General features: G+C 27.7%; 1 long non-coding RNA gene and 1 pseudogene across 1 annotated transcript; both read right to left on the bottom strand.

Annotated features, from left to right (window-relative positions):
* Nucleotides 1-6,893: 6,893 nt before the first annotated feature.
* On the bottom strand, nucleotides 6,894-7,363 carry LOC148762837 (uncharacterized). Its single transcript, XR_016026447.1, has 2 exons — nucleotides 7,309-7,363; nucleotides 6,894-7,161 (listed from the first exon to the last, which is right to left on the bottom strand). It is a non-coding gene; the product is annotated as an uncharacterized LOC148762837 (long non-coding RNA).
* Nucleotides 7,364-12,227: 4,864 nt separating this feature from the next.
* LOC148762838 (fatty acyl-CoA reductase 2, chloroplastic pseudogene) lies at nucleotides 12,228-12,852 on the bottom strand (annotated as a pseudogene).
* Between the last annotated feature and the right edge of the window lie 2,358 nt (nucleotides 12,853-15,210).

Here is a 15,210-nt window from a genome sequence, read left to right on the forward strand (position 1 = left end):
GTCCATATTCAATCAATAAAATTTTACAACTTAATTTTTATCACTTTAAAAAATTTTAAAAAATTAAAAATATTTTTAAATTTTTGAAAAATATCTATAAATTTTCAAAAATATAAAAATAATTTTTTAATTTTTAGGAATTCTAAAAAAATAAAAACTAAAAATATTTTTTAATCATTAAAAAATACTAGAAAGATAAAAAATAGAAATAATTTTTATTTTTAAGAAATATAGAAGATTGAAAGTGCATAAACTAAAATATATTTAGAATTTTTGAAAAAATAGAAGATATTCTTTTTTATGCTCATAAATTTTTTAAATTATAAAAATTATTTCCTCTTTGTAATTTTCAACAAAATTTTAAAAATAAAAAATTATTTCTTTTTTACTTTCAATTTTTTTTTCAAAAAATCTCTTTTTGTTTTTTATTTTTTGATTTTTTCTAAAAAGAAATATTTCTTTGTATAATGTTTTAGAAATATTTCAAAATAATAATAACAATAACAATATATCTCAAAATTTTCAAAATTGCTAACAAATAAAAAATTATTTCATATAAAAATTTACAATAAAAAAATAAAAATATACTAAATTTACATTTTAATATATAAAAGTAATTTTGAAATTAACATTACATTTTCAATAAAGTGTTTGTAACTCAAACATTGTAATGATATCTTTCTAGCATTTTAATTACACTTTCCCTAATATACCAAATGCTACAATATTATCTTCTCAACAATCATATTTCTTACACTATAATTAATATCTTTTTTTTTTTATCTTATACCATGAGTATTTTTAATCTTTGTTTGAGATTAATATCCTCTCCAAACGATTTTAAGATCGTACTCCTCCACATCTATCTAGTATACACAAGATTTTACCCTTGAAGTACTTTTCAAAGATCTCTACAATGACCAAACCCTAAAGAATAGGATCCTATATGTTATTGTTTGATTACATTCTTTATCTTACAAAAATATTTTCAAATTTATTGCAGTTTTATCAAATGTACTATTATGATTATTTATAGCATTTATCACAGTAGCCAACTAGGTTACAGAGTGTCAACAATTTTACTTTCTTTTTAATTATTTCAATAAATTTGTAGGTTGCTTGACTTGCTTCATTAAAGATTAGACTAACTTTGCGCAAAAAGAAAAAGACTAGCCTAAATTGAAATCTAAATTGCAAAGATATTTGGGTTTTTATTATATTTTTTTCAACTCTTTCTTACGGACTAAAATAATTGTAAATGTTTTAATATTGAAGCTTATCATAATAAGAGTCTTAATTTTGCATTTCATATGGTTGAGATACAGTTTTGTTTTTCTTTGTGAGGGGAAAAAAAATAATGAGATGATGCATCACATGGAATTTGTGGGAAGTGCAACTAACTCTGTTTATTTATGGATTTTTTAAAATTTTATTAATTTAGAGCATAATGCAATGCTAGAAACTTGAAACTTATGCATGTCTACATATGTAGTAATCTTGATTTTTCATGTATAGAAAAGAGAAAGAGAAAAAAAAAAAGACTATGATTTTTTTTAATAGGGTCAAAGATATCTTTATATTTTGTGTAGATCTAATTTTTTTTCTTAAACAATTTTAAGAGTGCGTTATTTCATATCGATTTAGTGCATTATAAATTTTATTCTTAAAATCGAATCTTAAATGATATTATATTCTTGTCAGTTTTATCTTAGGTCAGCACTCAGCAGTATCTTTAGTCTCTGTTTGAGACTAATCCTTTCCGGACGATTTTAGGACCGTACTCCTCCACATCTATTTAGTACACTTAGGATTTTACGCTCAGAATACTTTTTACAAGGATCTTTACAGGGACCAAACCCTAAACGATAAGACTATGTTATTGTTTGACCACTTCTTTATCTAACAACAATATTTTCCTATTGACTAAAGTTTGATTATTGCATAAGGTAGGTTATATTAAATGTACTATTTACGATTATTTATAACATTTATCACGGTAGCTAACTATGTTAGAGAGTGTCAACAATTCTGCCTTCTTTTTAATTATTTCAAATAAATTTTTTGGTTGCTGTATTAAAGATTACCCTAATTTTGTACAAAAAGAAAAAGATTAAATTGCCTATCACGACAAAGGTTATTTATAAAGATTAGTGTGGTTGGTAAGCCAAGAGCATTGTCAAGCTGACTTGGTTGTAAGCTTTGGCCTTAGGTGTTTGATGCACATTTGAGGTCATGTTTCTCATTCGACACAATTGGTTTGGTCTAACTCTGTGTATTTTCGATTCTTTTTTCAAGTTATATTGAGCTCTATTAAGGTTAGACCGACTTTTCACCCTCATATTGGTCATGACGCTTCTATCGCTAAAATGAACTTTTGTGTACTTTTTAGTAGAACAATTGTAATAGGTTGGATTTGAACTCTGTAATTTTACTTTTTTTTAAAGATATTTGTAGCAATTTTTCAGATATATAAGAGAAATGAAAGAAAGAATTTGAATTATAAATTTCAACCTTCTTAAAAATGGAAAATGTTATTCGTTTATAAAAAATTAGTAAATTACTCTTCTTGAAACTTAATTTTTGAAATTTTTTTTAATCAATTTTAAAAAGTAACGTATGTAGTGGTTAGGTCAGCGGTGGCTTGTTTTGATAACAAAGGGGGGATATGGTTTCCATATATTTTAGTTTTACATGTAATTATTTTTTGTTTTAATTTTTTTTAATTTGATTTCTCAAAATATTGTGAAACTTATACTTACTAGTTAAGCCTAACATATCAATTCTAATCCAATATACTAAGCCTATCAAATTAAAAAAAAAAAGAGTTTACTAATCCAAATCTATTAAGTCTTAATATAAATATAAATTTATCATAACAAGTTATATCTCAGTAGTTTAGCCCAATAGCCCGATATACTAATTAACAATTGAAGAAGCAAATAGAAAATCAAAAGAAAGCTTCATCAGGAAACTACTTATTTCATGCAGAACACATTAAGTAAAAAGGTATTTTATTTGAGTTTGAAAAATTATTTTCTTTTTCACTCCTATGCATAGAGAGTGTGAGAGAGACTCATTTCATAATTCCGTTCAGTTATATTTATATATGATACCAATGGCGGAGCCAGGATTTCACGTTTGGGGGGTGAAAAAGCGAAGACAATGTTTATAAATTAACAGTCATACTAGAAATTCAATGTTTGATAATAATATAAAACAACTTAGACAAAAAACGTTCATATGAAAATTATACAAATAAATTCTGAAAATTATTCAAAAGAATCAATCGTAATAATTTACTTAAAAAAATTAACTAGTATAATAATAAATAATTTAATAATGACAATAATATCAATTTCGAGATAAACTTAACAACAAATAAAAATTAACAAATATAGTAACAAAAATCTCAATGGGAAGCAATGCCCTACAAAATATTAAGGACTATCAACAAATAATTCAATGGAGAAGCAATTCTCTAAAATTAATCTAAAAAATTAAATACAAAATAAACAATTCAACCAGGAAGTAATCCTCGAATAAAAATCTTAATTGTTCATAGGAATTTAAGCACAGAAAAAAACACAACTAATTTGTAGAAAAACAATCAAGCAATCTCTAAATAAATAAGTAATAACTAACCTTAAGTGTTTAATCATATTGCTTTCAACAAAAACTAGTTAAGACAGTAAATCTTAAATCAAAATCATCAAGTAGAAATTATTAAATAAAAAATAAAAAATAAAAAACATTAAAAAAAAGTAAATAAACTAATCTTACCAATTATCATGATATAAAAATTGAGTTACTGACTAAAAGTTTTCTATGTAGAGAATGCTGACAAGAAAAAAAGTGTAGAAAAATGAATTTTTTTTTTGTTTCTACAACATTTGGTAAAAAAGAAAAGAGAGCAAGTGGTGGTTGTGAGGTTTTAAAGAGGTGGGGTTTGAAAATAATTCAATTGCAATTGTTTTTTTTTTAGAAAATGCAATTGGTTTTATTTTAATCTTATGAAAATTAGTTGTTAACTAATTGTTATGGGATATTTCACTAAATAAAAAATTATTGTAGGTGTAAAATTATAAAATTTTTACAAAGTAAAAATATGTTAGAAAAATTTTAAAATTTTTGCAGAGGGAAAATTATAAAATTTCTAAAAAGCAAAGGCAAGTTATAAAAATTTAAAAATTATTGGAGGGGCAACATTATAAAATTTTTAAAAATAAAAAAATAAAAAATTTAAAAATTGTAGGGGATGGGCCCCCCCACTACCTCCCCTTCCTCTCCATCTCTGTATGATATCATAATTATTGTTAATGTGATTTTTTTTTTGTTTAATGTCTTGTAGATTTTATTTAATTTTTAAAAGAGCGAGAATTAGATGATTTATAAAGTTCTTATTAACTATTAAGTGTCTCTTTCTTATGATTAACCTCCTTAAAAATACTCTAGCTTCACCCTGATTAATTACTAATGTACATAAATGTTACTATTTTAGTTATTTAACCGTTGAAAAATAATGAATCTCCCACTTTGTTACGTGATTATATCCATGTGATAAGAATTTGAACAGAAAATAGAATTTCTTTTACAAAACACTGGTTTGTTATAATTTTTTATTTTCACGAAAACATGATTAGGTAATAGAACAATTGATTTGGATGATGAGGTAGAATGTTAGATGGGAGGTTGTATTATTTTTTAACTATTGAGTAATAAAAATAATAAATATAAAAATTAATTATTAATTGTCTAAAAGTTGAGTAAATAAAACAGAAAATTTTAAATTAAATGATAAAAAATTGATTTACTGTAAAAGAAATTGAAAGTTCTTTTGTGCCAGCCATTCAATATTGACCAGCTGCTCGGGTCTAAACCAGAGGGGAAGGAAAGAAAGCATTGACCATCCAGGCCTGTTGTTTGATGTCATATGCAATGGGCTTCAATGACAACTGCTCGGGTCTCAATCAGAGGGGAAGGAAAGAAAACATTGACCATCCAAGCCTGTTGTTTCATGTCATATGCAGTGGGCTTCAATGACAATTATGGAAGATTTTTCCATCTAAAACTTAGTTTATGTAATCTTGATTTTTGACAATTTGGCTTTTATAAATATTATTTTCAATCAATTCAAAATTTTGGATTCTGATAATCATTGAATAAAAAACTACATTAGAACATTTGATCAAATTTATTTAATTGATAATTGATAATATGTTTGATCCCATAATAAAATTAAAACCGAATGAATATTGATAAAACATTTAGTTGAATCAAATCCACATTAAATCGATTTTAAGTAATTATTTTATTATTTAATCTTTTAAAAATTCTTTACAAGTGGTGAAATTTAAACTTGTAACAACTTATTTATTCATTAACAATCTTATCATCAAATGTTTTTGTTAAGTATTTACTGCATTTAATATCAAAAGCAACTATAAGATCATCTTTGAATTGGATGGGACTGGTTGGTTGAACCAGTCCTGTTCCATTATTAAACACATTGCTGGTAAAGGGTCACATGCTATTATATTTGCATAAAGCCAGATTTTTTTTTTTTGAAAAGCACATGAAGCCAGACTTGTCAATTTATCAGTTTGAATATGATAGAATCTGGCAGTATCTCTATGAGGAGTGCTACGTAAAGAAGAAGGATTAACAATTTCTTATTTTTCTAGAAAAATCCTATTTTTTTAGATTGAAATATTCTAAAGAAAACTAAGTTGCTTCAACCTTTAAAATTGGACCCTCGTATTAGTTACAAATACAATCATTCCGTTTTAATATTTATTGTTTTTTTGGATTTTTTAAAAGCAAAATGTTAAAGTTGAATATGGATATAGAAGTGAATAAATAATAATACTTTTGAAGCATATAAAGTTAAACAAAAAAGTTTTTTTTAAGATTTACTTTTGTATAGAATAATTATGTTAAAATTTATGTTTATTTTTTTTATCATTTGCATATTTTTAATCAATTTTACTACATACCATTTTCTTTCACTATATAATAATATGTTAAATGAAAAGGACCAATAATAAAAAAGCAATTAAGAAAAACAGAGAATGCATAAGTATTTATTTATGTTTCACTAATTAACAATTTATTGAATAAAAGGAAAAAATATCACATCTTGCGACAATGTGCGAGCAGGATTGCTTGTACGTACTAAAAGCAAATGTTTTTTGGGCCTGAGGGGTGATAAAAGAATAATCAGTGTACTGTTTTTTGGTTCAATTTTACTAGCTAATGACGATTAAGCATGCATTGCAATTGTTTGCAGCATCACCATGAGTCAATTCCAAAAAATTAATTATTAAATCAGATTCTAAAGTGGCCCTTGCGCAAGTGGGCAATGAACAGCCGTGAACGTGAAATTATTGGAGCATTTTCAATGAGATCCATTCACTTGTATTGACAATTGGAGTTGTTAGTTTTATTTATATTCTTAGAGAGGTGTCAACTCCCTAGCAGATTCCTAGCCAAATTTGGAGTGGTAACTTGTTTGCTACGGATGCTGCTTCTTTGTGCTTTTTTCCAGCTGTAGGGTGATGGATGAGTCTGGCCATATGCTGAATTTTTCTGGTGTCTCTGTTATGTGCTGCGTAGCTGTTCCTCTTCTTGTTGATCTGTCTTTGGGTGAATATCTTGTAAGGTTAGTGTTTGTTGTTGTATAATGCTGTGTATGGTCATGTTTGGGCTCTGATTTGAACTGAGCTTCAGACGAGTGTGTTTGTAAGGGGATGTCTGATTCGGTGTACGTATGGCGGGTTTAAGGTGTGTAAGCACTTTGACACTAAACCATATTGGCTATAAGTGCTCTACTGCATTTTCTGATCCTGTTGTGATCAGGTTTTTATCCCATAAAATCAGTGATTGAGATAAAAAAAAAAAAGCGAATGTAGCACAGACAAATTGCAATAATAATAATGATAATAACAATAATACCCACGATGATAGCACAGGTATAGGTAATTATTTGATGTTATCTACATCTTTGATAAACCTTTCTCTTTCAGGATATGCCTCCTTAGACCAGGAATATGCACATTTACGATGTAATCCTTCCAATCTACGCTTTTCACATCGCATTCAAATTTCTTCTTCTCCTCTTCCGACATGCTTTTAAACAATCCTTCAAGATTGCTAACATCAAACCTGACAGTTATTATGAATTATATATATTGTTATGATAGAAGCAACAGAACCAACATCGGGATATACAAGTAGAGTACAACAAACACAGCGTAAGAACAAGAACAGAAGCTATTAGAAACAAGATAGCAGCAGCAGATGAGAACAAACCGGTAGCAGAAGCAGCAGAAATGAAAGCTGCTCAGCTGCAACACAACATGGGCATCACTTAAAAAGAACGCTGGACAAACACAAGCATGCATCAGCAGTTAACAGAGCATGAGGAATTAACAGCCAAATAATCGTGTGAACAGTATTTTAGCAGAAACTCAAGCATGGAACGTTGTAATTAACCATAGCCAAGGATTGTGATTTAATTAGATTGATGCACTTTAATCCATAAATTACCGTTAGAAGAAGTTCCTTTCTACAGAGCTTCTTCGTTCAGTGTACAACCTATACACAGCTTGAAGAGTTCTCTCATCACAACCACACAGTGGAAAATATAAACTCATATATTTTCTTCCTTCTCTTCTTGATCTAAGAATATTGTTATATTAATAAATAATATATTTTATTTAAAATTTAAAATATTAATATATATTTTAATAATAAACTTAACTTAAATGGATGAATCAAGCTTGAGTTTTCAAGGATTCAACTTGACTTGGACTGATTTATAAAAGACAATGCCATTATTCTATTTATTGTTTTTTATTTGAGAAAAAACAATTCGAACTCAGTTTTTTTAAGTTGCAGATTATGCATCTACTATTGATACATAGGCTCAGGTGCCATATTTATTGATTTTAATTAAATATGAAATAGGTCAAATTATTGTAAAATTAAGTAAATATGGAACTGCTGGTATTTTGTAACTTTACCAGTAACTATGATAGCTGTACGGCATATAAATGGTCCCCAGATATTCTGCATGTTCCTTAGACTTTATAATTTCTAACAGCTTCGTGTTTGAAACAGTCGTTGCTGAAAATTGATTTAGCAAAGCAACTTCTCTCCAGAGTGGAGAAGAGAAATCTTGTATTGAGTTATAGAACTTCATTTCTGAGACTTGGATCGGTCTGCCATTTGGGTCGATGCATTGAAGTGTTGATAGACTAGTGTTAACAAATCCTCAAAAACTATTGGTTTTGAAATAGAAGAAGCAAGTGGTAGATATTGATGTCTGCTTTCTTGGCCAGTAAAACATGCTTTGTCATTGCTGCCAGGGTTGCATTAACAACTATGTCTGCTGGAACCTGCAATTTCTCAAAGTAAAATGGCAGCAAAGTTGTTTTATCACAATTCAAGTAAATTTCTCTTTGGATAATTGACATTTATTGTTAGTATTTTGATGCTCAGCCAATAATAAAAAATTGATTAACAAGGCACAAGGAGAGACCACAAGCTTTAAGAAAACAGAGCACAAAGAAACAATATAATTTCGACACATTTTAGCAATTTAAGTTAATTTGTATATATCAACACATGAGAGGTTTTATATAATCTTCAAATAGAAAAAAGGATAAAAAAGGAAGAAGAATTAATAGTACTTACTATAGCAACGACACAATTGGGGTTTAGTGGAAAAACAGTTAACTTCCCTTTTCCATAGTACAAAATTACAGGATCAACAAGCCTGAAAATGAGAGATAATATTAATGTGTATTAAAATATCAACATGGTTGAATAGTTTCTTATTAAGTGTTAAATTAACAAGAGATACGTACTTGTTTCCTTCAATCCAACCAGGAAAAGGGTCCTTGTATGTGCTTAAGATTCCACTTGGTCGTAATATGACTACTGGTACTTTTCCTCTCAAGTCGTCAATCAGCATTTCCCCCAAAGCCTTTGTAAACCCATAAGTATTTTACCGTCCATATTCTTTTGCCCTGTTTAATATATTGATTGAAAGGGAAAATCACTAACGTTACTCAATTAGATTGAAAATCCTTGGTTATTCAAGTCAAATCCTCATTTCATTTGAAAGATTTCATAGTTGAGATATATCAGAGAAGAAACTGCAATTCCTTTTTTTTTTTGGTTGAAAAACCTTTTCTTTTTTTGGTTAAATTTTTTTTTATGTGGATGTATATTTATATATATATATATGTGTGTATATAGATACATCTTTGACCTCATCTTCCTAACCAGGGCTAGCAACTAATAAACCAAGCCTAATTAGATTTTTGGAGAAATTGCTTTATGAACACTTACCCCTTTATATGTTCACTTTGCTTTTGATCTCATCTTTGCTCTATGGTGCAATATATATTGCACTTACCCCTTTATATTTCACTCCTTTACATTCCATACAATTATTTGAGAAATTTAATGATGAGCTACTAATTCAAAAGTGAGTCTTTGAATTCCTAGTTAAGCTGTTGGAATTGGACCAATAATTATTGTTAGGTCATGTAGGAAAAATAATTGAGATAAAAGTGTCAGAGACAAAATAATATGTTTTTAGTTAAAATACTAATAAATAAATCTCTAAATTTTTTTTGTTTTATTTAAAATAACCTTCTTTTTTTATTATGTTCAAATAAATTTCATATCTTATGATTTGCACTTAAATAGGTTTGTATATTGATGAAAGATGTCATATGACCTTAACGGTTGTTTGACTCATGGCATCCCTAGCAAATATGGGTGTTGATGTGATTTTCTTTCGACATGGTGAAATTAGCTAAGTGGATTTTTTTTACTTGAGACACATTCCAATAGGCTAATTTCATTATGTCAGAAAAATTACTATATCTATTATAAGTGTAAAAAATGTTAGTTAACAATGAGCCTAATGACCATTAAGGGTGTTGCCATATGATATCTTTTCTCAAGCAGAAAGGTTTATTTAAATAAAAATAATAAAATATGAGCTTATCTGGATATAATAAATGAATGACAGTTTTTCTTAAAAAAAATTGAAAAAATTTAGGAATTTATTTAACATTTTAGCCTAATGTTTTTCATTTTACTACTTCTCAACAAGGACAAAAATGAGATCAAAGATTCGGCTATATATTTTTTTGGGTTTTTTAACAGTAAATTACTTGTTTAATGTTATTGGTTTGGCATCGAAGGTATTCATAGCTTTGGACAGGTCGAGTTGGGTGAAGCCCAATCAACATCTTGAAAAGTCAATGACTTGAACCCAATCAAACCATTTAATTAAGTTAGGTTTATTATTAAAATTGGAATTGTACTCCTGCGATATACACGGATAAAAAAAATATATATCGTAATAGTTCAAATTGGTTATAATTTAATATGAATTTTGTACACATTCAAATATATGATAAAATAATTGATTTAAGAATTTTATGTTAAAAAGTAAAAATTCTAATTTTTTAAATAAAAAAATGAATTTTGTATAAAAATAAAACTTTAGAAATGAAATTATGAATTTGGTCATCCAAATTTCAAACATTGAGAGAAGCACAAACTGATCAGCAGCAACACCTCAAAGAACGGAAAAAAAAATAATGCGAGTTGAAAGACAGGAAAGAAAGATATGAAAGGCAAAAATAGGTTGAAGGAATAGTGTAATATAAAAACAGGAAAGCCATGATGGACAATGATACAGGAGACACCATCTCTCAAGCCAAATAAACAAAAGTCAAAAGCCATTTCAAAGCACAGATTAAATAAGCCGTATAGGGAGATGTGAGCTTATGACAGGTTATTCTTTGAGAGCGGTAAAATTTGTTTATCACTTTTGTATTTTCTTAATCATATTTTTATCTTAATTATTTTCTTTATTTTAATATTTGACCGAATGAATTTAATTAGTCATTTCGAAAAGGCCAAAGACTCACAACAATTCTCTATTCATTATTTTCACAACTCATCACATGGTAGCTTAATAAAATCATAACGTGACTAAATGTGGATCGAGTTTTGGATTTTGTTTATTTGTTATAAATATATTTTAAAATTAATAAAATGATATTACAACATTCTTGGGCCGAACCGAGTTCGGCTTGAACCTAAACAATCATATTCAGGGCCTACGAGTTGGATTAGACTAGTAAGTCTGGCGGGTAGACACCTTTAATTGGCATACTAATAGATTGAATTATTCTTATAATTAAATAAGCAATTTTAAACCCATAGGGAGAAACAGTCATCAACTTTTTATGCCCAACTCTTTAATTTTTTGAGCCACTACATTGTCTTTGAAAATTTTCTTGTAATCCGAAGCCAACTTTATTTCATTCTTCAATAAGGTAGGGAGAAATTCTTTAGAGTTTCCAGACCTGAAAGTTTCCCTTCCCATGATATCCCTTGTGCGTACCTTTTCCTCCATAAATCTTCCCTGTCTTGAATCTCTTTTAACAGAATCTGCAGAAGAAAGGACAAAAAACCTAACTGCCTAAGGAAAAATATAAAACTAATGGCTTTTCTTATTTACTGGTTGACACGGTAATTTGATGTTAGCCACACATCTTATAATATTTAGCATTATTATTTTATATATTGATAATGGAGTCTTAAAACTTTCCAAACAAGATTAAAATGTTTTCACATATTTGTTTAGATATTTTAATTATTTAATTTATTTTTTGAATATAACTTAACAGGGCATGTGACTATCTTTTAACTCCATTTATATAATTTAAAAACTCTTATTGATGGTTTATAAGATGATAATATTTTTTATTTATTAGATTAATATTAGAGTAAATTGCACAAGACATCCATGACTTATGTGCAATATTTTATTTCACTAACGATTTTTAAAAATTAAAAATATTTCATATATATTCATTTATTCTGTCAAACTCCATTAAAAAAAATGAATTTAGAATATTTTTCAAAGTTGCCTTTCAAATTTTTTTTTTTCAGAAGTTGTGATTCAAAATGAAGTATTGCACACAAGTAAGGATGACGGCTGCATTTTGCTCTTAATATATTTTTTTGGTAAACATTTTGCTCTTAATGTTGATAAAACATATTCTATTATTTTATTTGACTTGAAACAGAAGTAAATCTAGATTAAACTATAATCCGGATTTTTTCTTTGAACTTCAAAATTCCCTTATAATTACGCTTATTCCAATCGTGCTTGTTGATATATGCACGAAAAGCTAAAGTTTTTGGCACTTATTAGCAAAATCCATTACGTTGCAAAGTCCTATTGCTTTTATTTCAAGAGCAACATCGTATCTGCAAAACATTTAATTTATCAGAATACGACTCGAGTTGTATCAAATAATTTTTTTTTTTTTTTACTACTGGTTTGGTTGGTGAGACTAAAAAGTTCCTTGGTGAAAGGCACCTTAACCTTTGATCTGCAGAATTAACAATTATTTGGACGTCTTGCTCAATTTCAGTAGCCTAGTCTTCTTACATTCCTAGATTAGAATCGCCAACATTTTCAACCACAGGAACCAACTTATTCCACATGAAAGCTTCGTAATGTTCTCCGTATGCTTCCTTCAGACACTTGAAAAGCTCTATATCCACAATCTGATTAACAAACCAAATTATATGATGATTTCATAAACATAGGAATAACTAATACATTTTTGAACAGTTATTGAAGTGATACTTGAGATTTGAGTAGATGAACGAACATACTTCATTTTTCAACCTTTGTTTTGCAACTTCCTTGTCTTTTGCTCGGATCATGAGATAAATCTTAGCCACACCGGGCATTGTTCTTAAAATCTTCTCTACGAGAACTGCGCATTTGAAACTCATCAATGTCATAGTTGACAATTACCCAAAGAAAGATCATTGAATTCTTTAATCCATATAAATAGGGGAAGTAAGAATGTCCTGAAAAATGTATATGGGATAGTATGTGAATGAAGGAATTAAGTATATACCTTTTCCAAAGAATCCAGTCGCACCAGCGATAAAAAAAAACCTTTCCTTGAAGAAACTTTTCGACTCCAACACCATCATTCTTCACCGCTGGGTCTATGAATATTCCAGCATCAAGAGGTTTTTCCTTAAGTGTAACTTGTTCCAACTCTGACTGGTTTCAAACATACTCCAACTCTGACGTAGAAAGAACAGTGCCTTCGTGAATGGAGTAATAATTGCACATGAATTATTATGCAAAGAATTGCATAATTTGATTCGCCAACTAGCAAGTGTGGAAATAAAAAATTTCGTGTTTGTTAAACTAAAACTACAGCTGGCATAAATTAACTTTATCCTTTATCATTATCAAGGGCGAAACTAGTCAATTTTTATTGAAGAATTAAAGACGAAGAAAAATAAAAATAAAAAATTTTAAAATTAATATATTTAACTTAATTAATAATAAAAAAATTTATAATAAACAATATTTTTATATAACATGTAAATCAAAAGAAATAAGAAAAGAAAGATTTAAAATAGTCTTTTAAAAAAATTGTGCTATATTTCTTGGATTCAAATTTATCAATTATTAACTTTGCACTAAAAAGGTAACAATGTCTTTCTTAATATAAACAATTAAATTATCTATGAAAACCTCATCATCTATTTTGTTCAAGAATCTTGTTTTCATAATTTTTATTATTAAAAAAGCTCTCTCTATAGTTGTTGTAAAAATCGTAAGAGTCAGAATAAGATAAATTAATCAATCAATTTAGATTAATAAAAAATAATACATTGATGAAAGTTTAAGCAACAATCAACAGTGCAATACCACAATTTATATTTGAGAATTACATAACAATTTTTTAATTCTTAAAAACTGAAACCATAAAAAATAAAATTCACATAACAAAAAAAAAAAAAGAACATGAAAAATAGAAGATAGAACCCACATAACAAAAAAAAAAAAAAGAACATGGTTAATGGATTGTAGAAAATTTGAAAAAAAAAATCTATAAAAACTTAGAATATATGAGCAAATAGAATAGAAATGAAAAAGATCAACAAATAGAAATAATAATAATATAAATAGAAAAAATAAGACAATCACATAATGGTAGTAAGTGGTTCCCGTTATTCCTTGTCCAAGCTGATAAGCTCATAAATCTCTCTTTAAGAATGAAGTGTATTTTGGTAGTGAGTTACAGAGAACGGAATAAAGTAAAAATGAAAAAACAAAAGAGAATAAAAAGAGAAAAAAGAAAGAGGGAAAAGAGATATGAAAAAACGTAAAAATTAATGTAAAATTGAGTGAAGCTTGTGAGATCATTTTATTGTTTTTTATTTATATTAATTATTTTAAAAAAACATTAAAAGAAAAAGTATATAATACAAAAAAATTTTAAAACTTTTGGAGGCTATCAATGCTACCATCCATAGATGATCATTATCATGATCATTTTTCAATAGTTACTTTGAAATATCAAGTTTTTGTTATCATATTATATATAGATTTTGTTATGAAATAAATCTTAAAAGAACAAATAAAGATAACTTGAAAGAATAATTAAAGAGAAGAAAGAAAGTGTTTAGGGAGGAGAAAAGAGATCTTATTGAAGTGTATATTTACAAATGAACTGAGGGGGCCTATTTATAGGCAAATAACCCCTTTATATTGATAGAACTTACAAGATGAAGATAACACTTAGAAATTAGATGGATTAAATCCTAATCCAATCTAATTTACATCAAATCTAGATATAGATAGAATAAATGGATATTCACAAAAATATTCATAACACTCCCCCTTGAATATCCATTGTATTAAGAATATATCTCGTTAAAACCTTACAAGGAAAAAATCTCATGGGAAAAAAATCCGAGTGAAGAAAAAAGAGTACATAATTCTTTTCAAGAATGCGCTTATGAAATACTGCCTCATTAAAAACCTTATCAAGAAAAACCCAGTAGGAAAAATCTTGATGAAGGAAAAGAGTACAGTGCATATTTTACTCCCCCTGATGACTGCATTATAGAGATCTTTAAAATGATGCATTCCAACTTTTCAAATATTGCAATAAAAAGGGCTTTAGTAAACAAATTTGCTAGATTGTCACTTGAACGAATTTGTTGAACACTAATATCACCCTTTTCTTGAAGGTCATGAGTGAAAAAGAATTTTGGCGAACTATGTGTTTTGTTCGATCGCCTTTAATATATCCTTCCTTTAGCTGTGCTATGCAAGCAATATTATCCTCA

The sequence above is a fragment of the Theobroma cacao genome, chromosome 5, assembly GCF_053813885.1.
Source record: "Theobroma cacao isolate CCN51 chromosome 5, ASM5381388v1, whole genome shotgun sequence".
NCBI lineage: Eukaryota > Viridiplantae > Streptophyta > Magnoliopsida > Malvales > Malvaceae > Theobroma > Theobroma cacao.